Here is a 25,314-nt window from a genome sequence, read left to right as displayed (position 1 = left end):
CTATTCCGAGAGTTTGACAATGAAAGGATTCTATTGTATTATGAACAATTACTTCTATTTGAGTTTGGTCTAATGTAATTGTTTCTGTATTAATTTTGTTGACTTCTTGATCTGCTATATCTATTTTCTTAATAACTTTGAGAGTTTCGTCGAACTGGTGTTCAACCGCGAAAATTATTCCAATAGGGGGATTGTGATCTGTTATTGCGATAGCTATATGGAAATGGTTTTACTGAGCAATTGTTACATTTTGATCTTCTTTCAAGTATTGCTAAAACGATTTACTTGGTTCTTTGTGTTTTTGTGGTCTATTTATTTTGTCTTGTTGTTTTTGTCTGCATTCAGCAATGCTATGTCCATATCATCTGCGACAATAGTTACACCATTTTTTGAATGCTGGTTTGCATTTGAATGTTTGACTATTTTCTCTAATAATTGAGATTTGAATATTTTTCTCGGCTAGTTCATCATCAGAATTTTGAATCTTCTTAATATGTCAAGTTGTTGTTTGAACGTTGTTTTTTTATTTTAGTTTCAATTTTTCTGCTTCTTCCAATTCCATTGTGATTTCGGCTTGTTCTAGTTTATCTATGAGTTTTCGAAAACCTATATGGGGTTTTCGGGTTGATGATTTTTTGAGTTGTTTTATTGTTCCGTTTGGAAGTCTGCGAATTTCGTTGCATTAATTTCCTTGTTGTTGTTCGTTTCTTTCACAGTCGAACATTTTCAAGACTTTTTGTGTGATTCGTTTCCAGTCGGATTTAATTTTCATAGGTAAAACTGAAAACCTTTTTTGAGCTGCGCCGTCAAGTGTGGTTTGAGTTAATGCTGTACGCCTATGTAGCTAGCTTTATTGGAGTGGTGTATTTACTGGTTCTGGACCTATGCTTAATATTAAATTTGCTAAAACTGCCTTTAGGTTGTCGTTTACCAAATATTCAGGCTATGTTCCTGTGAATACCACAAGGAGTTCATTATATGTGATGGATTATCTACCCATAAGGTATGGATTCATTGTGATTTGAAGTGATTCTGCTGTGTTCGTTATTTGAGTAAAATTTGTATGTTGCCTTTTGTAATTTCATGCTGTTGTAGATAATATTCTAATGGAATTTCAATTTGCATTGGATTAGGTTGGTAACTTGGAGTGTTTTTATGGTTTTCTGATTGCATATTTTTTACTTGGTTGTGCAAAGTTTTGTCTTTGAGGAAGGTGTTGTTGTGTTTGTCGTGTTTGTTCTGAGTTCATGAAGGGTTCAAAATTATCTGGTTGATAATTATTATCTGGTTGGTCAATTTTATATCTTGAAATATTACTGTACTGTTGTTTGTTTTGGTTGAAGTAATCTTCATCTTTAGAACAGTGGGATTGACTTCTTGTGAACTGTCTTAAGGATAGATTTTTGCTTTGATGAAAAATTGGATACATTTCGGTGCGGTCTTTTGGTGTTTTCCGTTTTTCATTAAAGAATACTGATTGAGATCCTAGTTGTGGTATTTAATGAGTGTATTTATGTTCTAGGGATTAATTTCGCGTTGTGTAAAGGAATTTTGCTATTGGGTTGCTAACGTTATTGTTTGCGAAAAAATCATAACTGTGATTTGCGAAAATTTTTGTGTTTACGTGTTTTTGTTTGTTAGATTGTCGTGTTTTAGTTATTTGCCTATTTGTTTGATAATCCATATGACAGTATTTTGGAACAACTGATAGTTTGACTGCTGATTGTAGTGCAGTTTGTTGGAAGGGAGTATTTTATTATGTGGTGCTGTGAGTGTTGGATAAATTGGGGAAATAATTTGTTGTGTTGTTGTGGGTATTGTTTCTGCCATTTCTTCGTTTACAAAGTGTGATGGGGTTTCAATATCCTGTTGTATCAAATTTTTAGTTCCTTTCAGGTTTTTCTGTGTATTTACAAATAGTGAGTTTAATCTATTATTACTTTTCCTATCATTAAATATTGTTAAGAGGTGGGATCAGTAGTGAGTGGAGTTACTCCTTAGCAATGTTTCTGTACAGAAACTATGGCAGTTGCAGCAATTGAAATGTCGTTAGGGATTTTGAAAAATAATAAATGAGACCGTTCAGGGTCGTATAGATAATCGGTTCTGTTTGCTACTTTTATTTCCTCGTCTGCAGTTTAAGGTCAAATTTTATTCTTGCCGTTGAAATTAAATCTAAATTGTGTAAACTTTCACTACTTGTGATTTTTAATTTTCAGTGCAAAAATTGCGAGAAAAGGTTGATTTTTGGTTTTACTATTGATTGTCGAGATGGTTGAGGTGGTGATACATATAATACTTCGTTTGATTCTAGTATAGAAAAATTACTAAAAATAATAGAGAAAACATCATTTGCGAAAATTGAACCTACTCTTTGTGAATTTTGATGTTAAGTTTTCTTGATAATTGCTGTGAAATCTTTTGAGAAATCTATTTCTCTATAATCTGTTTAAATTCGGTGCGGTGTTTGATGTGTTTGCGATGGTAAAGTTTCGATACTAAAAATTCCGTATGAAGTATCAATATGAAGTAATATTACTGATGCCTGATAGATAGAGGTCGAGTACTTGTCCTCTGTTTTTATTTTGCGAAATTTTTGTTTGCATGGGCTATTTCGTTTTTCGAACAAATTTGCTTTTAATTTATGGCAAAATTGTACTTGACCTTCAGAGCAATCATTTTGCGGATGAAAGACAATAGGAAAAATAAAATTATCATCAAGGTTTTTCTCGTATTGAATCAATTTTTGTGCTGTATTACGGTTATTGTGTAATTTTCAATTTGTCTTTTTGGTTGATTTCAATTATAAAGTCTTAATGGTTTGTGTAGGTATAAGTTTTTATTCTTCGTTTACATTTTATTGATGATGGTGTTGTATATTTTGACTGGGAAAATCTTTTCTGGTCGTTTATTGGATTATTTTTGTCGTCAATTAAACCTCGAAGTATTTTGAAGTTTTCGAATTGCAGTTGTATCAGACTCCGAAACTGCGTTTCATGTTTCGGAAAATTTTTGTTCAAAACTTTGTTTATTCTTTGTGATTATTGCCTTCCGTCTTGTTTGTTTTTTTGATCTGATATATCCTATTTTTGTCTATCTGGTCTAAATACAAGATCCTATCTTTGGTTTTGAATGAAATAATTGTGGAGTAATTTTGTTTGTTTGTTTCCTAAATTATCTCTTGGCATAAGTGTTAAAGTGGTGGTTGCAAAATCCGAGGGTTAGGTTTTATTTTTCCTTAAATGTTAATTCCTACAATTTTTTTGAGGTTACCTTAATCTTGGAGCATAGGTTGTCGAGTCTAGACGGGTTGGAGAGAGAGTATATCAATTCGTTAATGTTTGTCTCTTTGTTCTTATATATCCTACTGATTGTCTGTGTGGTGTGATTACGAGGTCGTATTTATCGTCGTTAATTAAAAAATTGTGTATAATGATTGTTTGAGTGTTTGCTAAATTGTCTCTCGACATAAGGTTTAGGATGATGGATACACTATCTGGATTAGTGATTCTAATGCCTTAAACTGTTAGTTCGTACACTTTTTTGTAGTTAACTTAATTTGGGTCGTATATTTGGGTTAATGAGAAAGCGTATGTCGATTCCGAAGAATAGTTTGAACTTTCTTGTGACTAATTCTATGCTAAGATTTGACCTACTTAATCTTACTTAGGGGTTATAGTTTGTGATCAAGGGTTGGAGAATAGTGAATCGATCCACAAGGTTCAGGTATAATTAGAACGCAAGTAGTTTGTTAGATACTATTTTATGATTTACTAAAACTTAAATGTTTTAGCATGGGTCAACTAAGAGGAGGGCTCAAGTGAAGGATGAGTAACCGAAGTTCTTCACTGTTTATCTTAATTGAAATGGTTAGCTTTTCAAAAGTTCCTATTAGTCTTGGGTCGTTTGATAAGGGTTGGAGAGTGACTCGATGCTTGAGGTAGTTAGACACTTTTATCTAGGAGGATGGGGGAAAATTGGTTCAGAATGATCCAAGGGAAGCCTTGATGATCAATTAGTTTTAAAATAAAAGATTTAAAGTTCAGGATTAAGGTTAAAATTACCGATCCAAGGATGATTTTGATGATCTGGTGTAAGCAAAATGTAGATTATTAGAAAACAAGGATAGGCCTTGAGAATATTTAAGTTTCAGGTTTAAGTTTAATGAAAGATTATAAATTTTGAGAGGAGTTGATTTAAAAACTAGGGGTTTGAATGATATGATATTAGCTTTTAAAGGATTATAGTTATGTTTTAGATGAAGGAATAAAGAAACTTGATTGTGCGGGGATGCGGATGTGAATGCTTGAGTAGCAAGAGTTTTTTTTGTAAATTTAAAACTAATTGTAAAATATCTAATAATTAATTTTTGTAATTTTTATTAGTTTTAGTTTTACAAAATTTTTTAAGTTACTGCAAATTTTAATGAAAAGAACGACATTTGTATCTTTTCATCAGTCGTTATTATGTTACATATTATGGTTATACATCATTGAGAGGTATTTTCCTAATCTCCAAGCAATATCACCCAATAATTTTTATTTCATGTTAGTGAATGAAAATCTACTGCATTGAGAAATTTGTAAAGGAATAGTCGTAGAGTAATTTCAGATAAGGTACACCGTCTGTTCGTCACGCTATCTCATTTTCGGCCGGATAGACTTGTACAACTTTTTAGTCTACTGCCAATCCTAATCTTACTCTTATATCTCCTAGTCTCATTGGATCTAGTGTATACTGGTATTTGCAAATTAGATCTCAGGAACTATCTTGAAGGCTAACAACTGTCTGTTTTGTTCTGTTGCTGAAACTATCAATCGTTTCAGCGTTACCAATAATTGTAAGTGTTACTAATGGATCATGATTGGTTAGTTGGAAATGTTTTAAAGAGATAGTTTTATCAGTTATATAATTGGATGTAAATACTAGTTTTAAACTGGTTCCATTATTTTCTCAGTTAATGGGTACATAATCATCCATATCGTCACATTGCCTTTCCAGACCTTTTGATGGTTTTAATCGGTTTTCTTTATAAGATTGCTCAAAAACCGCTGAAAAACCGCTCAAATCTTGCTTAAAAAACCGTTCAAAAATCAACGCAAGAAATGAGCGGTTTTCGAGCGATTTTTAAGCAAGATTTGAGCGGTTTGTGCGGTTTTTCCAAAAAAACCGCCCAAACCGCCCAAACCGCTCAAACCTCTCAAATCTTGCTGGAAAACCGCTCAAACCGCTCATATCTTGAGCGAATTTTGAGCGGGATCTCGACCCGGGGGGACTTTCTTTTTATCTTTTTTTTTTGAAAATCTTAATTTGCAACTTTCTTATTTACCTCTCCATCAGAATTTTATGATGCCAATGTGTGGAAATATTAATCTAGGAGTAAGGCGATAGATCTTAAATATGTGAAGGGAAGATGAATGGGAGGCCTTTTCCTCTCCAAATAAAGTCTCCGTTTTTCTCTCCCCTTTTTTCGTAAATGAATTTAAAAAGTGTTTTCATGGTACCCCTCAGAATTTAAGACAATTTTTGTCATGTTTTAGAATTGCACCAACAACATTTACCTTTTCCGCCAACTACATTTATCTCAAATACTGACATATTTGATAACCGATTTCCCAAAAAGCGTAAAATTGCATCATTCTTCCCTGACCTTGGAAGGATATTGATTTGATTCTGCGAGTTAATTTTCTCAGTCAAACAAAAATATCAGGTCGAATACTTGACAAAAAAAAACAAATCTTGTGTGATTCATTTGTTGATAGATTTTAACTCGGTTGAAAAGTAAACAAGCAGTTGCAATCTATAGCAGCTGTAAACGTAGTTTATTGTCGTGAAAGCCCTCTCTTTATTTCAAAGATTAGCTGCAAAAATATATCGACGCCGATGAGTTTATTTAGAAATGGTAGAAAACGTGGGGCACGTTGGCGTCATCACTTGTTCGTTGAAAACTTTGTACTAATAGCTCATAAACATAAAAATATAGATCCTTATCTTTAAAAAAAAAACATTAGAAAACCACGAGACCAAACTTTGCACTAGATAGGCGCACAATTTTCTGTCTGTATAATCCTGGATTCCAGAGACGAATATTTAAACATGTTAAAGTTTTGTCGGAACGATCAAAAAGAATGAAAGGACAAAAGGAGCGTCCTTGTTGAGGAATCCGCTAACAATGCACAAAATGCCTCGTTTTTTGTTTTCTCAATTTCAAATTTATCTTTTCCTAAACAACCAAACAAACTTACTAAATGAATTGTAGCAAATAAAACTTGGTTTACTAAATGCATACTGCCGTACAGGGTTCGAACTACAAAAAACACTATGAAAAAAAAACGGAAAACAATACCACAAACAGCAGGACAAAAACTTAGAGTTCAGGCTTGTTTTAGTTTTTGCGAGGTAAACGATATGACGCGCAGTTTAAAAATGATTTTTTTAAACATGGTGAACATGCAACAAACAGTCCAAAATTTCGTTTTTATTTTATTTCCTAAAAATGTTTCCACAAAAAGTTCCGATATAATTACAAAATTTGTATTCCAAATCAGTGTAGTGTGTGAAATATAGAAGAAAAATATATAATGGTAGCAACGAAAAATCTTTGATTACAGTTATCAAAGTTTTAATGAAAATATCAATAGTCCTGACCATATTTCTGATATAAGCATCTCGGTAATTACTCTCCATGGGATATTGACCATGACAGGGAATATTTTGGCAGCGAATTGTTCGGGTCATGAAATCTGTGTTCGGTGAAGCGGAAAACTTTGAAGGTCGTACCCATAGCGTACCGTCTGACCAAGAAAGGAATTCTTCGATTAAAATCATCCTCAAACTCCCGGTGTTATATCCCTAGAAACATGTCACACATGGATGCTTCGTTGATTCCTGTCGCTTTTCTCAAAAAAACAGTTGCGGGAGCCACTGGAAAGCAAATATATTTTTTTTCTTTTACAAGCATCAAACCGCTTTTTGAATGAAAAAAATATCGAAAACGTGGCAAATGGTATAATTTAATTTTTCAAAGTCGCCTTCGGTCAAACCACTACTTAATTTGAAAACACAGAACTGTAGAAATTAAAATTTAAATAAAAAAACTCTTCCATCTTCTACCTTCAGGAATTCTTCAGTAACAGTGTGGCCAAAATGCAGGAAATATCCTCATTATCCAATAAAACGCTGGTTCAAGTGCCAATTTTTTCTACATCAAGTTTTAGTGGAGTCACTTTGCTCAGTCGTAGAGCCAATAGAGATTAACAAAATTAGCATTTGAGACCCACAATCATTACAAAAAAATGAGGAGGAGGGGTCGAATAAAAGGAAATCCATGTCTATCCATTATTGAGAAAAAAATGGATTGTCCAGGTGAGGCAATTGAAATAGTAAGACTTTCGAACCAAGTAAAAAGGGGGTTAATTGTTCGTTTGCTGATAAGTTGTCTTGTAAATTGAAATTGGGGAACAGCAGTGATTAAAACTGGGATATACGTTCACACAAACTAAGAAAAACAACTGATGAAAAATTTTGTCCGATACATGTTCAAAGATTTAGATTTACACGTAGAATCCAATGACAAAAGGGGCAAAATGGTTGCAGCATCCACTGACAAACAGTGGAATACAACAGTATTTCCCTTCTGTTTACTCTAACTGGAAAAAAGCGTTTGTCTGCAGAGTCCAAGTCCAAAACAAACTTGTCTCAGTATTTGTTTTCAAAGTTTGCCGCGTCACTGGGTTCAAAGTTTTTGTGTTCGCTAGCTAAATTTCGTTTTTTAGCATCTAGTGGTTAAACATTTGTCTTTTGGTTTCATTAGATTTTCCAGTTTTAAATGTTTTGAAGTAGTGCCGGATACAACGCAAAGGGGCATGGCATGCGGAAACCAAACAAAATACACAACCTGGGCTTCGTAATGTTGGAGTTGATTATAATTGTAATTTTTTTCTATATCTTTACAAGTAACATCTATTGAATTTTTTGTAATGGATTTTTGAAGGTGTTCAATTAATTATTAAATCAATTCTTTTTCGAAACAGAGATCCTAAAAGCTATTGCTACGCCCTGTTAGTTCATTCAGAAGTAATAAAAATTTGAAAAAAAAACGTTTAAATGAAGTTTTACATAAAAGTACACAACCATTTGTTTTCCAGTTTTCCTTGGCCGCTTATAGTTATTTTAATCATGTAAGCTCATCAAGAGCAGTTTTTTTAGCTAGAACGCCCGCAGGAGCAAGAATGCGTGTTGGAGGACCAAACACAATTACTCATTAACTATTAGTTTTTCGACCATAACTTGAACATACAAAGTACTTTTCAGCAAGATCATTATATATTCTTTTTTATCTGAGCAGCCATTGTTAACTGAAAACTTGAAAATCGATGTTACTCGTCAGCAGTCCGTATCTTAAACACATTGTGGGTTATCTAATTGTTCAGCCATCTAACGAAACAAGAATCGTCCAGGTAAAATGAAAATAATAGCTATTTTTTGAACAAATACACTTAGCAATTGTTAGAAGCCAAATTTGTTTCTAAAAAAGAATGCGTCGCTCAGTTTTGCTTCATTAGAAGAAACATGGCTATTTTGGGTCTTTTAGAATTTTTGTTATTTCATCAATTATCAAATTTGTGAAGAAAAACATGAAAAAAGATCCAATCAAAAAGTCAAGATTTAACTCATCATTAGAAACTTACTATTAATATAAAAAACTAAATATTTTGATCAAAATCTTTGTCATACAAAAAAATCTCAGAACTAAAGCATACAATTTTTTAAAAGAAAAAAGCAAACTTGTTCACTAAGTTTTTTCAAGGTACGATTTTAAGAAAGATATTAGTTCAAGTAAAATTACTTATGATTACAGCAAAAACCTCAGAACTAAAGGATAAACCAAACAATCTACCACTTCCCTCCTAAGTGACCAAACCGCATCCAAGTTTACTTTTGAAATCGATTATAACAAACAATTATATTGAATTTTCATTATTTTCAAAATTATGATTTTAAAGTTATTGTAATTGATGAGATTTGTGCTATTTTCTTGGTTGCATAGTTTTTCTATACGAACTACAATCCATCGGAATTGATTATGGTTCAGAATGAAAAAAATTATTTAAATTGATGAGAAGCGATTGACTATATAATATATAAAATATATAAAATATATAACATTATACTAAATTAAAAACTTTTATTCGATCATAATCTCTTATTTTGCGAAATATTTTTTTTCAAAAAAATTATAATTTATTTATCTCATAAGGAATTTTTTTTCTATCAAAATGATTTGCTTTTGGCTCATCACACTTTGCTACATCCCTACACTTTGGTTCAATGTTTTACCAAAGAGCAAAAATTTTAGACAGATTCGTCCATACTGGAAAATATCAATAAATTAATAAATTCAACTTTCAACAGACCTATAAACTTTTTTATCATTTTTTCTGATGATGAGGTTTAACGAAAAAAGCAGATCAACTCGTTTTATTTAAAAATTATTTTGCGTGTGTAAATTCTTAGAAAGTCAACAGATTTTTCTTGAAAATGGATTTGCAAAAAATGTGCAATACATTCATCTACACAAAACTGATTTTTATTAGTTATTATTTTAATCGAAAATCTTTTTTGTATATTAAGGTCCTTTTTATTTTGTTTTGACCCTCAAAATCTAATTCAAAAATACCAGCAAAACAAGACTAAACAAGGATCATAAACCTAAAAAATTTAAAAGTGATTGAGAAAATCTGACAAGTTTACAAGTTTAAATATAAATTGATCTGAAATGACCGTGTTTTTTTTATTGATTTTGGTATTTTTAAAAATTCTTTCAAAATGATTTTTAATGAATAACCAATTTGAACAAAAAACTTGATCGATTGCGTTTTTGGACACAAAGACATAAAAAATTGTCATCAACAGAAGTCGTGATAAAATTATTGCTGTTACTGTGAACGTTTTTTTTTTCGAAAAAAAAGAGGCCATCTTGCTTACTAAGCTTTTTGAAAAAATGTTTTTATGCAGAATTATTTAAAGTTCCAGCTAAATATTTCAAAATATTAAACCAAACCACACATTCATCTATCTGCCTAGTTGACCAACCCTTTTTCAAGTTTGATCAGGAAATCGATTGTAACGAAATACTACAGTGATGTTTTGACAACAAAAATGATTATTTTTAACAAAATTTAGTTTTAATATTTTTTATCATAAAAGTGCTATTTTCCAAGATTTTTAAATCTTTCATTATCAATTATAATTGCTTTTTGCTTATAACTTAAAGACTATTTAGATTGAATGTAATCAATTGTATCCGACAAAAATCAAATTTTTTAACCAATAATTTTTTTCACACCATAAGTGTTTTTTAAATTAAATACGATGGGTTTTTTCTGTCAGGTTTTTGTACTTCCAAAAAAACGGAACGTTTGTCACGTTTTCGTTTATCTGAACGCAACTTTGTACCATGTTACAAAAATTTGATAAAGTTTTTTTCACACAGGTTGGTTTGCTAAATTTACATTGAATTAATTTTTCAAGAGACCTCTAAACTATTTTATCATTTTTTCTGATGATGAGGTTTAACGAAAAAAGCAGATCAACTTGTTTTATTTAAAAAAATTATAGAAAGCCAGCAGATTGTTCTTGAAAATAGATTTGCAAAAAAAGCGAAATACATTCATCTACACAAAAATGATTTTTATTAGTTATTATTTTAATCAAAAAACTTTTTGTATATTACGATTTTTTTGTTATAATTTGACCCTCAAAATCTATTTTAAAAATACCAGTAAAACAAGACTAAGCAAGGATTAAAAGGTCAAACTTAATTCGTGTATATGCGCATAGGACTCATCTACACAGAACAATGGTTTTTTATTGTAAACAAATTCAGTCAAAAAATCTTCTGGTATCTTACTTCTTCTTAAACGCTGGGATAAATAACTCGCTTGCAGTTTTCCAAATTGCGGTTGGAACAAACTTTCGAGCCATTAGTTTGATTTTAAATCATCGCCTTTTTTGACAAAGTGTAAAAAAAGTTTGACCCTTAAAATTTCATTCAACATCACTAGCAAAACAAGACAGATCTTTACTGGTAGATCTGTTAAATTTGTAATAAATAAAAACCAAGCGCACAATCATTTTTTTAATCAAGTTTTTCTGATAACGAAATTTAAACGGCAGAAGCAAGTAGGCTCGTTTCATTTAATCTTTTGTTCATAATTTTTAAACCATTTTTGCCGGCGTAAATTTTTAGAAAGCAGACAGATAAGGTCGAACTTGAACACTTAAACTTGTTTAAATTTCAGCACATAGCCTTCATCTACACAAAACATTTGTTTTTAACTGTAAATAATTAGATCAAAACAGCTCTTTGAATATTACGAATTTGTTTCAGAACGCTACAATATTTAATTTGTATTTAAGTTTCTAAACCGCGGTTTCGAAAAAAATTTTTGGTCAATATTTTGATGTAAAAATTTGGCAATTTTTTGAATTTAAGCCGTTTAATTGCATAATAATTGTATGATAATCCCTTAAAGTGTGACTCAAAATGACAAACAAAACAAAACTGCACAAATTCAAACTTTGACGAGATCTGACGATTATTTTAGTTGAAACTTGTAATAAACAAAGCATGCCTCAGATTCTAAGTTAGCTAATTTTGTTGAAAATTTGCTATGTTTTGGTGGTTTTGTTATATTTGTTTCAATCTCGAAAATTTGTCGTCAAATTTTGAATCTTTCGCAACCGCTGAGTTCACTCGATTAACGACTAGCGAGAAAACACCGCTACGGTTCTTGGTCTCAAACGATCGTGATAGTTTTTTTATTTCGTTTAAAGTTTAAAAAGGCTTGATCAAATGTTTTCAAAACGATATTTAAGGTCTGAATGATTTAAAAATGAAAAAAAATGGACTATAGAATTATTGAATACAGATGCGCAAACAAGCTTGTCATCGTCAGAAATCATCAAATTTGTTCCCGTTAAAATATTTATTTTTGAATTAAAGAGAGGCCATCTTGCTCACTAAAGTTCAGTCAAAACAACTTCATATATGTTACTTCTCTATAAACGCTGGGATATCAATTTGTTTTTAGTTTTCCAAATTTCGATTTTGAAAATTTTTGAGCCATTAGTTTGATTTGAATCATTACCGCTTTGGGACAAGCTGTTAGTTTGCCCTGAAAAATATGATTCAATATCACCAACAGAATAAAACTTTGTCCCAAAAAAACATGGTTCAAAATCACCAAACAGTACAGTGCAATGTTCAAATATTCAATTATTTGAAAAAAAAATTGACAAGATCTGACAAGTATAATAGTTCAAAATTATAACAGTAAAACCATGCACCAGATTCTAAATTAGCTAATTTTTTTGAATCTTGGTTAGCTTTGGTCGTTTGGAAATTTCATCTGGATGTAGAAGATTTTTCTTCAAACTACGAATCCTTTGCAATCACTGGGTTCTCTGGATCTATGGCATTCCAAACTAGGAAGAAAAACTTTAACATTACGGCAGTCTACAAGGACCACTTCATTTTGCTGATTCTATGATTTTTATTAAAAAAATTGTTAGCCGGATAACAATTCAAGTTTTGAAAAAAAATGTGAGAAAATTTTGTGTTGTTGATTTAATGTAATTGACTTGACCAGAAAATTAAGATTTTATAAAAAAACGAATCAACTTCCTAAGGATGAGTCAAATCTCAAAAAAAAGCAGACAGAATCTTTTAACAGAAATATTTAACAGAAAGCGAATTTGTGTCTCTGCTTTTGACCACGAAACTGACAAAGTCATAGATTATGAGTCATACTACAGTTAACCCATCAGACAAACTCAATTTTCGATTCAACGTTTATCTACCTACCTATGATCAAAAACCAATAGTAAGTTCTAAATCGAACAGATTAAACCAGACCCTGATCAGTCATACTGCAAATAATGAGGCAAAACCTAAGGCCTGCCTAATTTTTTACAACTTAGTTTTTGATACTGAGTAACTTTTATATTCATGGCGCTTTGATAAGAAAATTGATAGTTAACGAGTTATAGAAAGATGCAGCATGACCTTCATGAGTCATTCTTTATATGATGAGGCATAACTTAAACAGGGAACGTTTGTCAAATTTAACTTTCTCAGCTGAGCAGTTTTAATGCTCATCCTTGTGGTAAAAATTCAATTGCTTTTGAGATAAAACACACGTGTGCAATATGTTTACGTGCCTTATTTGAACAAATCTAAAATTAAAATCAAACACTATTTAAGTAAAGCACTGCTAAATAAAGCACAGTTTAAAAAAGCACAGCTCAAAAACGTAATTTCGTTGTTTATTTGAATCAGAATAAAGGATTTTGATTTAGTTGTTTATGTTCATTACACCATGCCCATTGAATACACTGTCAAAACTCTCTTTTCTCATTGAATAATTAGGGTTCTTTAACACAATTAATTTTTCAGTCGATAGCTCTTCAATGAATAACATCTGCAGGCTAACAAACATCTGTTCAAAAGGCTTTGGATGGTATTCGTCTCCATTTTCTGTCCTCATTTCCTTGAAAAACGAGCCAAGTACTCATTTTCTTTTGGTACAAAAAGAAACACTTTAAGAGATTGTCACTTGAGCATTCAAAAAACTTGTTGTCGTTTTTCTGGACCTAATGCAACACACAAAATAGGAGATTATTTACTAGAAAAAGCAATTTAACCGCCGCCATAGCGCAAGTAAATTAGTGTAGTTTTTTTGGGAAACTGGTTAGACAAATTGTCAGTTTGTGGTTGCATAATACGAATTTTATCCGGGATTCTCATCAGTTTTTTAGCTATTGAATTTGCGAGAAAATTGCTGGAACTCTAATTGAATAATAATCAATTTTAAGCAAGAAGGTCGGTCCATTTTGAAATGAAAAAAATTAGAAAGTAAAAATCACGTCTGAGAGTTAAAATTTTTTCAAATGTGAGTATTTGTTCAATTGTTTCACATGTGTTTCATGCCAGATAAGCGGGTCTAGGACAACAGGCCGACGGGACTTCAAGTCGAAAGGACTTCAGGCCGAAATTTGAACTTTACAATCACCTCAAAACACTATTTTTTCATCCAGTAAAACGTTGCTTTTCAAATGTTTAATCCATAAAAAGCGTTATTCATGACAATGCACCACTTGGGATTGGTATCCGTTAATAACATCAGCCTGTTTTTGAAATGCATACATTAAAAGCATGAAAAACGCCTTCAACCGTGTTTTATTTTTCATCTTTCCTAAACATCAGTTGTAGGCTTAAAATTTATGAAAACGCCAATAACTTGTGAAAAAAGATAACGAAATTCAGAAATTCTTCAATAAAATTTACAAATTAATCATATTTTACAACTTTATAAAAAATATATTCGGCTTGAAGTCCCTAATTTACGATTCGGCTTGAAGTCCCGTCGGCTTGATGTCCGGCAACCCAGATAAGCAACAGGTTATGTTGCATCTCGATTTTTTTCACATCTCGACACTGCATGTCTCGATTTGTTCACAGGGATTTGTTCACGTCTCGGTTTGTTCATGATTAGTCATATTACATGTAATGATGCAAAGTTTGAACGATGTATTTTGATCACAGTTTTTGATGGTCGATGGTGAGCAACTTTTATATTTATTCATGATCGGAAAATTAATAGTTAATGAGTTTATATTTAGAAACAAACTCCCAACGGCGTTTGTTTCTAATTTAGCTCAGTAACTGCTGTATCCATGCGAAATATAAAACAAAAAAGAAGAGCTGAAAGCGATCCAGTTTATAAACCAAAGTTAGCTGCGTTCATAAGCGTCATGCTTGTTCTCTTTTTATCACCCTTTTTTGTGAAACAACAAAAACTAAGCTTGAAAGAAATTCCTACCTTTTTTTCACGGCTTCAATAATCTTGATTTTTTTAATCATTAATTACTTATACCTAACATATTTTGAACTTTATTTTCAAAGTGCTCAAACAATCATACTCTCTTATTCACTGCGTTTCGCCCATTTTTTTCCACGGCACAAATTGTAACAACCACCGCCTTTGAAAACAGGAAATAGGAATTTATGAAATGTTATCACCTCTTAAAATTCAATTACTAAAATTTGCAACAGCCTAAAAAAACTTTCCATGTTTTTGTTTGGCTTTTAAACGTGGTTTTACGCTTAGTTTTTTTAGCTGTTTTTCCTATTGGTTACATAGTTCAGAAAATTTTATCATTCATACTTTTTAAATCAAATGTGAAGTAATTGCTTTTTCAACACTATCTTTCTCGATAGAGAGAAAAAAGACGGTTTGATAAAGTCTGATTTCCATCATCAGCTCATTTCACTGCCTGACATTAGTCTTGACATCTCCTAACTTCTTTAAGACAGGTAAGCCTCCAATCATTTGCTACTCCCATTTATGGCACAAATCATTGCTTATAGCGACTAAGTCTTGATAACTATCCCCCTCGTTTCTTATATAAAAAAGGTAAAAATATGCGACAATGTTCACAAAATCACAAAATTCGGGTGTGCTTAATTAGTCCTTAATAGGAATTGAAACAATCTAAGTATCATTAGTGCGAGGGGGGTTACTTTAGTCAACAGGATTCGCAGGGTTAATAGTAGGGTAAAATAAAAGAAAAAATAGATGTAAAAAAAGGCCTCTGCTCTTTTCAACAAAGCAATTTTCCCAATCTTTTTTTGCCCTATATCTTGCCTGTTTTTTTTTTCAATCTTACTACCTTTGTCTCGCCTCTTTTTTACCTTTTCGGGGGAAAAAATAAGTCGGCTGAAACAACGTTATGTAGTGTGTACTGTCCTCGGGTTAAAAAAAACAGTAGAAAACAGTTAGAAACCAGAAAACCAGAAAAAATAGCCAAAAGAAAAGAGAAAGTTTTTTTGTATTTTTTTTGCGCTGAGATTAATTGGGTAAAAGTTCACTGATCAAAATAAATTTTATTGAATAATTGAGTTAATGATAAATAAAGAAAATTGATCGATTGATTTAATAGACACAGAGGCGAAACGAAGCTTGTCATGTCATCACCAGAAATCATCGCAAAATTATTGCCGTTATTGTAACTGTTTTGGAAAGTAAGATAGTCTATTTTGCTCATTAAGCCTTTTGAAGATGTGAAACTATATGCAAACTCAACTTAGATTCCAGTGCTCATGAAAGAATCGAAGTAACAATTAGCAGATTACTAAAATGAGCCAGAAATATCAAGCATGAAATATTTTAATTACAACTCTGCATCGAATATATGCGGTCAGTGTTTGCTTATGAGCTGAAATGCTGAGCCACAAAAGTTTCTACGCACATAGCGTTGCAAAAAAACCTATACTCTTTTTCTCTACACCTTATTTTCTTTAGAATCTAAAAAAATGCTAAAGCCTTAGAAATAACCGATAAACCATGCAACCCCCCCCCCCCTTAGTGACCTTACCGCATCCAAGGTTAAAAATTGATTATAACGGATTATTGTGTTGATTCTTTGAAAAATCTAATTGATCATATTAATTATTCTTCATACAAAAAATCTTTAAATCGATTCTAATCAATTATAACCTCTTATTTTGCCAAAATAAAATCACGTGAAATATGTTTTGTTTATATCCTATGAATTTGTTTTATAAACATGAAGAATCTAAAAATTTTCATACTTTGGTTCATCTGAACACGGATTTTTACAAATCTCATACAAATCCTTTCAATTTAGCTGAAAGATTCCTGCGGTAGATGGAAAAAAACTCTCCATGAAACTAAAACGGTTCATGAAACTAAAACAATAAGCTGATACTTTGGTGCTTAACAAAATGTTAAATGCGCATCGTGAGAAAACTTTAATAGATTTAATGAAAAAATAAAAAACATTACAAATTGAATTGATTTAAAAGCTGCTAAATTAATTTTCACCTTTTTCACATAAACCAACGTGTAAAATAAGCATAAAATATAAGCCATTCAGATGATATAAAGTCGAACAAAAAGGAAAACAAAAGCAATTATTATCAATTATAATTAATTAAATTACAATTTTTCTGCATAAAAATAAGAGGAAAATGGGATGAAATTAATCAAATAAAATCGATTATTATCAATTATAACTGTACCATAAAATTGGAATATTAGTAGATTTCAATTGCTAAAATTGTACTATAATTGATCATAATTTAAATTAATTTCAAATAGACAGATTATAAAGAATTGTTAAATGAGTTCAAATTTTCTTTCTGGTTTTTAGTCAGAAAGGTACAAAAATCATAAAATAATCAGTTATTAACAATTGAAACTGGATGCAGGACCATAGAATGTCCTCCTCAAGCTTTTTTTATCTTCTGAATTTGAAATCTGTAAAAATCTGCATTTCAAACCAACCCGCAAAATATAGCAATTTTGAAATTTTTCTTTCAAATATGGTTTTATATTGCTTGCTAAATCAGTTAAATTGATGTTTTTTTTCGTGTAGCAGTGTTTAAATTTGTTGAATAGCTAATATAATGTTCTTATCAAAATTATCTTTTGAAACAATTATATTTTTCCTTCTTAAATCAATTTGATGAGAAAAATCTACAGTTGATCCGATATAACTTTAATAGATATAACCTTTGGCAGAATGTATCTGATTACAAAAAGTTCGTCGAAAAAAGTTTTTTTAAAGACTGTTAACTCCCATAACAAATCTGGGAGTTAGCTCTAAAGCAATTTTTCTGAAAATGAGTTTAGTGATATATAACCAAACAAAGATGGAAACACTTATTGTTCTGACTGCCGTTCAAAGTCGCAGATTTTTTCTCAAAACTCGACAAAATTATTGGAAAAAAAAACGTTTATAAAATTTTTTCTTCATCTTATTCCCTTACAAGCTATACAAAACACAAAACAAAGACAAAATTTGTGCAAAGAAATGTATGAAAGAAAGCATATTGCTGGACTTCAGTTTGTAACCGTTTATTTTGACGCTTACGCATTAAAGGCTCGGTTCATACTGCGCGATAAAATTGCCAAAAAAGCATTTTTCAAATCCCTATAATTTTATGATCAAAGTTGAAATTAGCTTTTTAATTTTGAACTCAACGGCAGTTTTTTTACAAAACTGACATCAAAACTCGACATCAGCAAAAAACGTAAAAAACAGCTAGTTAGAAAACTGAAATTGGCCTGGAGAAATAACCACCTCGTGCACAAACATTCTGTCGCTTTTTCAAAAATCGGAACAACAAAATGTAGGCATGGCTTTTTCGACAAAATATTCAAATGATTTGCACTAGAAGGAAGTGTAAATTTAATTTGCAGCCATTGGGCAGTTATCGTAAATAAATTAAAGTTTTGTGGACAGTAGGATGTTCTATTGATTTTTATCATGCGCAGTTGAATGGATTAAAAATAGGAGTAGAAGCAACCAAGAATAGCTGAAATATCCTTTTTTTAAATATAATGTTCATGTTTTTTTAGGGAGGGGTTTCAAACAAAAATATGTAACAAAAAGCTAATGAATATTGTATATAATTGTGCGCCTCAATTTATAATTTTATACTCTTCAGATACTGCAATGCTTTTTTACTTGGTAATGCTAATCATAATGGTAATTTTGGTAAATATCTTTTTTGGAAAAAAAAGGTTTCTCCAAAATTTTACAATAAGTTACTATTTAAAAATATATTAATTCATTAGCATGCAAATTGTATTTACTCCACAAATTCTACTGCTGAATTTTCCGACTTCCATTTAACTGGTCTCAAAAACTTTTTTTCAAAAAAGTGGATGGATATTTTTTGCTCTAAATTGTTTGCTTCAAATCAAATTGGAGCAACTATATGTGCCGATAGTTCGCCGTGCATAAAAACTTTGGGTATTGTGAAAGTATTATCTATATAAATGAAAACGCGTTTGACTTAATGCCAGCACACCCGTACACAAGTTTCCTGGACCAATCTGCCTGCTAAGAACTGATTTTAATAAAATAAAATTCTGAATAAAAAATTACCTCTAGCATATGCATTCCCCACTTTTTTAGAAAGCCAATACGAGAAAAGATTAAAATTGGATTAAAAATGCCACGTTTTCCCCATTAGCTTAAAATATCCCTCCAATGTTTTTTATGATATGAAATTGCGTGTAGAGCCAATTTTAAACCACAATTTTTCTAACTTTTTTGAGAATCTTTTTGGCTGTGAAAAATGTAAGTTCAATATCGTAAATTCACTGAATTTAGACTGACTTGTTTTAGTCTTAACGGTTAACAACAATGACTCAACACACACACAGACTTAACTAAGATTGGCAGGTATTAATTAATTGGTAGCCGCACCAAACACATGGCTAAACCAATGGCGCCAACAACGTAATATATATAGTTAGATACTAGGAATAATATATATATATATATATGACATTCCCTCAACAATCATTTTTTTTAAACAAATGTTTTGAAATTATCCGACGGAGAAATGTTTGAGTTTTGGACCCGCAGTAGTCCACCCTCTCCCTGGGCATAAGTTTTAGTTTAAATAGTTTTCTTTAGTTTTCTTTTTCACTCCATCTTTCAAGTGTATCTTCCTGCTTAATTCGTGTCCCGCTCTCTGTCTTCCCCTCCTTTGGTTGTTCTCGCTTTCAATATACCGCCGTCCGTTTCCTGGTACTTTTCCTTGATCCTGTCCCATCTTGGTCTTCTGATTCCTGACTAGAATATGATACGAGGTGTAAACGTCGTCCTCGCTCCCCTTTCTTTTTAGGCTGTTTTTCCCCTTGTCCTTCGTTACTCAAATTCGGGGCACTTCCCCCTTGTTCGGTGCTCATAGTTTGGACCTCCGTGTCCACCCCCTTGGATGTTGGAACTCCGCTTCCTTCGGATAAGTTGGGTCTTCCCGCTACGTTTTCTACATCTTTAGGCACCTTTGGTGCATTCTCTTCCACGTTCCGATCGGGTGCTGTTGTTGGGTTCCCTGCATATTTTGAAATTGTTATCGGCTCGTAGTCCAAATCCGAGTCTGCCTCCTCTGCTGGTGAAATTTCTCGCGTTCTGTTTTCGGCCTTACTCTGTGTGCTTGTCCCCGCCGCCTGTTCGTTTAGTGCTCGTTTCAATTCCGCCCGACGTTTCAGCGCACTCATGGCTGGGGGTGGTAGTGTTAGTTTGCTCGCAGTATTTGGCCCGTTGGTCTTGATGACTTTCGCAGCAACCCCACTTTTCCTAAGTACAGAGCCACTTGCTAGAGTTAGAGTGTGCTTAGATTCGCTAACTACTTTTTGGTTTATGGGTCTATACCTTTTATTGCTGTCCTTAAGTCGTTGGAACAAAAGCTCGGTCCGTTTACTTGGCTGTTTGGACTTGCCCCCCAAGGCCTGTTTCCTGTCAACCATTGGTGTTCCATCCGCCGGCGAAACTAGTTGATTCTGTGCCAGTCGTCTAGGGTGGTTCATGTGATCGACATCGAACTCAACGTCGGATCGTTCCTCCCAATCCGTTGCCATGGGTTGGGGAATCTTCTGATTTCTTGGGTCAGTAGAATCTAAATAGGCAGATTTTTGTTTCAACACTCTGGCCCAATTTAGGTTTTGCAGGGTTGGCTTTTTCGTAAGATTTCGAAGGACCGTATTTGCTTCCTTGCCGTGATGAGCTTCAAACGGCGATATTCTGAGAGTAGCATTCGGAGCAAATCTCAGAGCACTCAAGGCTCGTTCTATCATTGATTCTAAATTTCCGTTATCTTTTTCTTTTGCGTAAAAAAGGACAAAGTTTTTCATGCTGCCAATGGTACGTTCAACACATCCGGTTGCGCGATGATCATTCACGGGTGAATAAATTATTTCTATTCCTTCGGAATTACAAAGTGATTTAACTGCATTCGATGTGAAACTTGATCCTTGGTCCATAAAAATTTTCCTAGGGACACCATGTTGAGATATGTATTGTTTAATGAACTTAAGGACCTTATCGCTTTTATTATTCCCGCAGATCATTGCAGAGGGCCAGCGTGAGAATCGATCAACCGCTACCAAAACATATTTACTGGATTCATTTAAGTATCTAATCGGACCCCAAAATTCTAGCTGTAGACATTCATTCGGCTCCCGTGGTTCATAGATTTTCCCAACGTCACCTTTAGCGCATAATGGTTTAAGGCTTTTACCTGCATCCGTGCATTCCTTGCACCCATCCGCAGCTGCAACTAAACTCCGGTGGAGATAGGGAAACCAGACATCCCTCGCAGCCTCGAACATATTCGAGCGCCCGTGGTGAAAAGAATGTAGGCGGTTGACTACAGCGTTTCTGAGTGGTATGGGGATGACGAGTCGTTCGTCCATCCACAAGCAATTTTCCCGCACGTGGAAATCATGTGTGTGCTGTCCGAGGTAGGCACCCATTGCTCTGATCTTCTTTTCCAATTCCGGGTCCTTACTCTTCACCAGTTCTTTTATCGCACGCATCTGAGGGTCCCCTTTATAATTTGCTTCAACTAGCTTTAGGTTGAATAGTTCTGGCAGTGCACTGCTTTTTGGGATGATCTTACAGTCCCGGGGAATCACTGACATGATTACATTTCCTCCTGCTGGGTATGCCGCCGGAAAGAGTTCGCCTCCGAATGCCGAAGGAATGGAGATTACCGTGTTGCATCGGATGTCCCTAGTGTGATGTGTCTCTGCCTCCAGTCGTGTGTCTACTATCTCCACCTCGCTGCTACTCCGGCTTGTGATTTCTGGATGTTTCAACAATAATTTATTTAATTTCTTCAAATTAAGTGATGTCATTGTAGAGGTATTTGTTTTGATAGATCGATAACTTGTTTTGTTAAAAGGAGGACTCCTGTTTACTGTGGAATTAATATCAGACTCACGTAGTTTACATTCAGTAATTGACTTTACTACTTTTGCGCCCTCCCGGTCAGTACACTCAGCTATTCGTTTTACTGGCTTCTGATTGGTTGGCCGACGGTCACGCGTTTTGACGCCCTCTTCCGATGGAAAGTTAAATCTATCGTTTCCAACTTGTATATCTTTAGCTGAAACAACTGATTTCCTTGATGCTTTAATAATCCCTTTGTTGGTATCAATATAATCGAGTGAATTGGTAGTTGACTGCAATTTAGCAACTGTGAAAGTGTTATCATAAAGACTAACTCTTGTTGCTTCCCCCACCGGATGCCTTGATAGATATTCCGCCAGGCCAATTTTAGCCCCAGGCATATGTTCAATGACAAAATCAAAGGGGATAATTCTATCGATCCAACGAGTCAACCGACTGAACATAGTTTTGTTTTTCTTATTGTTTCCATTCAATAATGATACCAAAGCCTTGTGATCTGTCACTACAGTAAATTGCCGCCCGAAAATGTAATTTCTAAAATATTCGGAACCCCAAACTACGGCCAGCATTTCTAGCTCATTTGTCGAATATTTCTTTTCGGCCGCATTTAGTAAACGGGACGCAAATGATATAGGTCGCCAACCCTCGGCGCCTAGTTGTTCGAGTACAGCCCCCAAACCATTATGGCTTGCGTCGCACACGATACGTATGTCCTTATGCACATCAAAATGCTTAAGTTCGACTATGTTCGCGACTTGTTTCTTAAGCGATTCGAACGCTGTTTGGCAGTCAGTTGTCCATAGGAATTCGTTTTTCTTACTAAGCAGCGGACGTAGGGGCGCCGAAGTTTCTGCCAACGCAGGTAAATATTTGTGAAGGCTATGGATTGACCCCATGAACGACTTCAATTGTGAGAGCGTTTTCGGGGCAGCTAATTTGTCAATCGGATCTGTTTTCCGCACCATTGGTGAAATCCCTGATTTTGTAATCCGGTGGCCTAACCATTCGCAAGTATTTTTCGCAAATTGACATTTTTCTAGTTTCAAAGCCATTTTTTCTCTATCTAATTTCGTCAAAATCTTCTCCACCAGGGCAATATGTTCGATTTTGGTACCTTTTCAAATCACTAATATATCATCAATGAAAGCATGCGCACACGGAAATTCAGCCAGAATGGCATCCGTTGAAATTCCGCCGGCATGGTTGTCAATCCATAGAATCCTGTCTTGAATCGATATGTACCGGTAGAGCGGCCCTCCCACCAACGAAAAATTACAATGTTTGCTAGTATTTTCATTTAAAGGAAGTTGACCGTATGCGTACGTGAGATCCATCGTTGTAAAAAAAAACATCCCCCTGTTTACGTTCGCTGATCGTTTGCCCTACAATGTCCATTAGTTCTTCAATATTGGGCATTTGATATTTATTTTTATGCACTTGCTTGTTTAATTCTCTGGATTCCAGTGCAAGTTTTACCGAACCATCCTTTTTCACTGTGATGACAATAGGTGAAACAAAATATTTATCTGAACATTCTTCCAATTTTTGAATATGACCTTGTTCCAAAAGTTTGTCAATCTCCTTATCGACTTTTTCCTGTAATGTTATGGGCACTCGCCTACCCTTTTGTTGAATTGGAGTTAGATTCTTGAAGAATTCGGCCTGCACTTTATAATTTCGGATGCGCCCTACCCTGCGAAAAAGATGTTGAAATTGCTTACTGAAATGTGTCTGCCAATCATCCAAGTCATTGTCCGTCGCCACAGTTCCTTCCTTTGAATGTATGCTGTTCACCCCTTCTGTCGATGGTGCTTGTACCAACATCAGTCCTAGTGATGGCATTAAATCCCTACCGATAATAGACGGTCTGCACCCTCCGATGACGTTGATATCCGCCGAACAAGTCCATCCATTGGAATGAAGCGTGACTTGCATCTTCCCCAGAAATTTTAACGGATTGTTGCCGTAGTCGCGGAATTGGTCGTCTTTCGGATCCAGCGGTTTCAATTGTACGTTGACTGTTCCCAGGGTACGTTTTAGTTCCCCAATAGTGAAGATGGATATTGGCGAACCACTATCAATCCAGGCCTGGGTTGCTTTGCCATTGATTCTTAAGGCTAGTTTCGCCACCGCGACTCTCAATTCTGTTTCCTCCTTCCGCCGGATTGACATAACTACATACTCCGTTGAACTATCCGAATCCCATCCATGTGCCGGTGTCTTTGAATCAGTCACCCATGCGACGGAACTTCCGTAATTGGATGCACTCTCCTCCGGATAATCTTGTGCAATCCCGCCATCAGTGTCGTCCTCATTTATCATGCCTACGCGACCCCTATTCGCCGATCGACGTCCTCTACAAGTTCGCTCGTAACGTCCAGTTTTCTTGCAAAAATTGCAGGTTGCGTTTTTTGCTGGACACTTTGGAATATGATCCGGGGTAAAACCACTCTGGTCACAATTGTAGCACTTGCGATCTGCTGCTCCTCCGCGGCCCCTTGTGCCTCCTCTGCCAAATCCACGTCCGCCTCTTTGAAATGGTCGGCGATAACCTCCTCTGATTGCGCTTATAGGCTCCGCTTTAATTTGTAGTGAGCCCGCTGGTGCCGCGGTAAGTCCCCCACCGGATACTTTATATGACTTTGCGTATTTGTCACCCCGCTCATATGACAAAGCAATCCGATAGACCTCATCTGGTGTCTTAGTTGAACGACATAGTTCCGTTTGAGCCTCCTTATTGGACATATTCACTATGAATACGTCACGTAACACCCGTCGTTCCAATGCTCCCAATGAGCATCTAGCGGCCAATCCACTCATTACGGAGTGAAATTCTTCCAACGTTTCCCCGTCACGTTGTTTCCGAGATAGTAGCTGATACGTCTCGAACGTTTCGTTTCTTTCCTTCCTGAAGACATTCTCAAATTCATCCAAAACCCGTGGATATCGGGTAGTCGCCAGATCCAAATGGGGTTTTCGGTTATGCAGTTCGTCCTGTCCGCGTTCCCCCAAACACAAGTAGAGATTAGAAATTAGTGTCTGCTCAGCTTCCAATCGATTTTTCCCATTCACCTCCTCTGGCAGATCTGTAATTTGCGCCGCGAATAGCGTCCGATCAAAATAGAATGCCGTCGGATTGAATGAGTGTTTTGCTATTACACCCCAGGTAAATCGTGTAATCCAATGCTCCCACAGCATTGGTGCTTCCGTACATTTGCTCGGCCAAAATGCCGTAATCCCCAGTGGATTTTTCCCTGATCCCGCGCTTTGTCCTGCTTGCTGCGCCATGTGAAAAATGTAAGTTCAATATCGTAAATTCACTGAATTTAGACTGATTTGTTTTAGTCTTAACGGTTAACAACAATGACTCAACACACACACAGACTTAACTAAGATTGGCAGGTATTAATTAATTGGTAGCCGCACCAAACACATGGCTAAACCAATGGCGCCAACAACGTAATATATATAGTTAGATACTAGAAATAATATATATATATATATATATATATATAT

General features: G+C 34.3%; 1 protein-coding gene across 1 annotated transcript in view; it reads left to right on the top strand.

Annotated features, from left to right (window-relative positions):
* The first annotated feature begins 15,127 nt into the window (after positions 1–15,127).
* LOC134854412 (substance-P receptor-like) overlaps positions 15,128–25,314 on the top strand; it is a 154,402-nt gene continuing 144,215 nt past the window's right edge. The window contains exon 1 of the mRNA XM_063870650.1: positions 15,128–15,379. The gene's annotated coding sequence lies outside the window, so the exon portion shown is untranslated. The remainder of the gene's footprint in view (positions 15,380–25,314) is intronic.

Source organism: Symsagittifera roscoffensis, chromosome 9 (genome assembly GCF_963678635.1).
Source record: "Symsagittifera roscoffensis chromosome 9, txSymRosc1.1, whole genome shotgun sequence".
Classification (NCBI taxonomy): domain Eukaryota; kingdom Metazoa; phylum Xenacoelomorpha; order Acoela; family Convolutidae; genus Symsagittifera; species Symsagittifera roscoffensis.
Note: the sequence above shows the minus strand (reverse complement) of the source record. Positions and strands in the feature narration are given on the sequence as shown.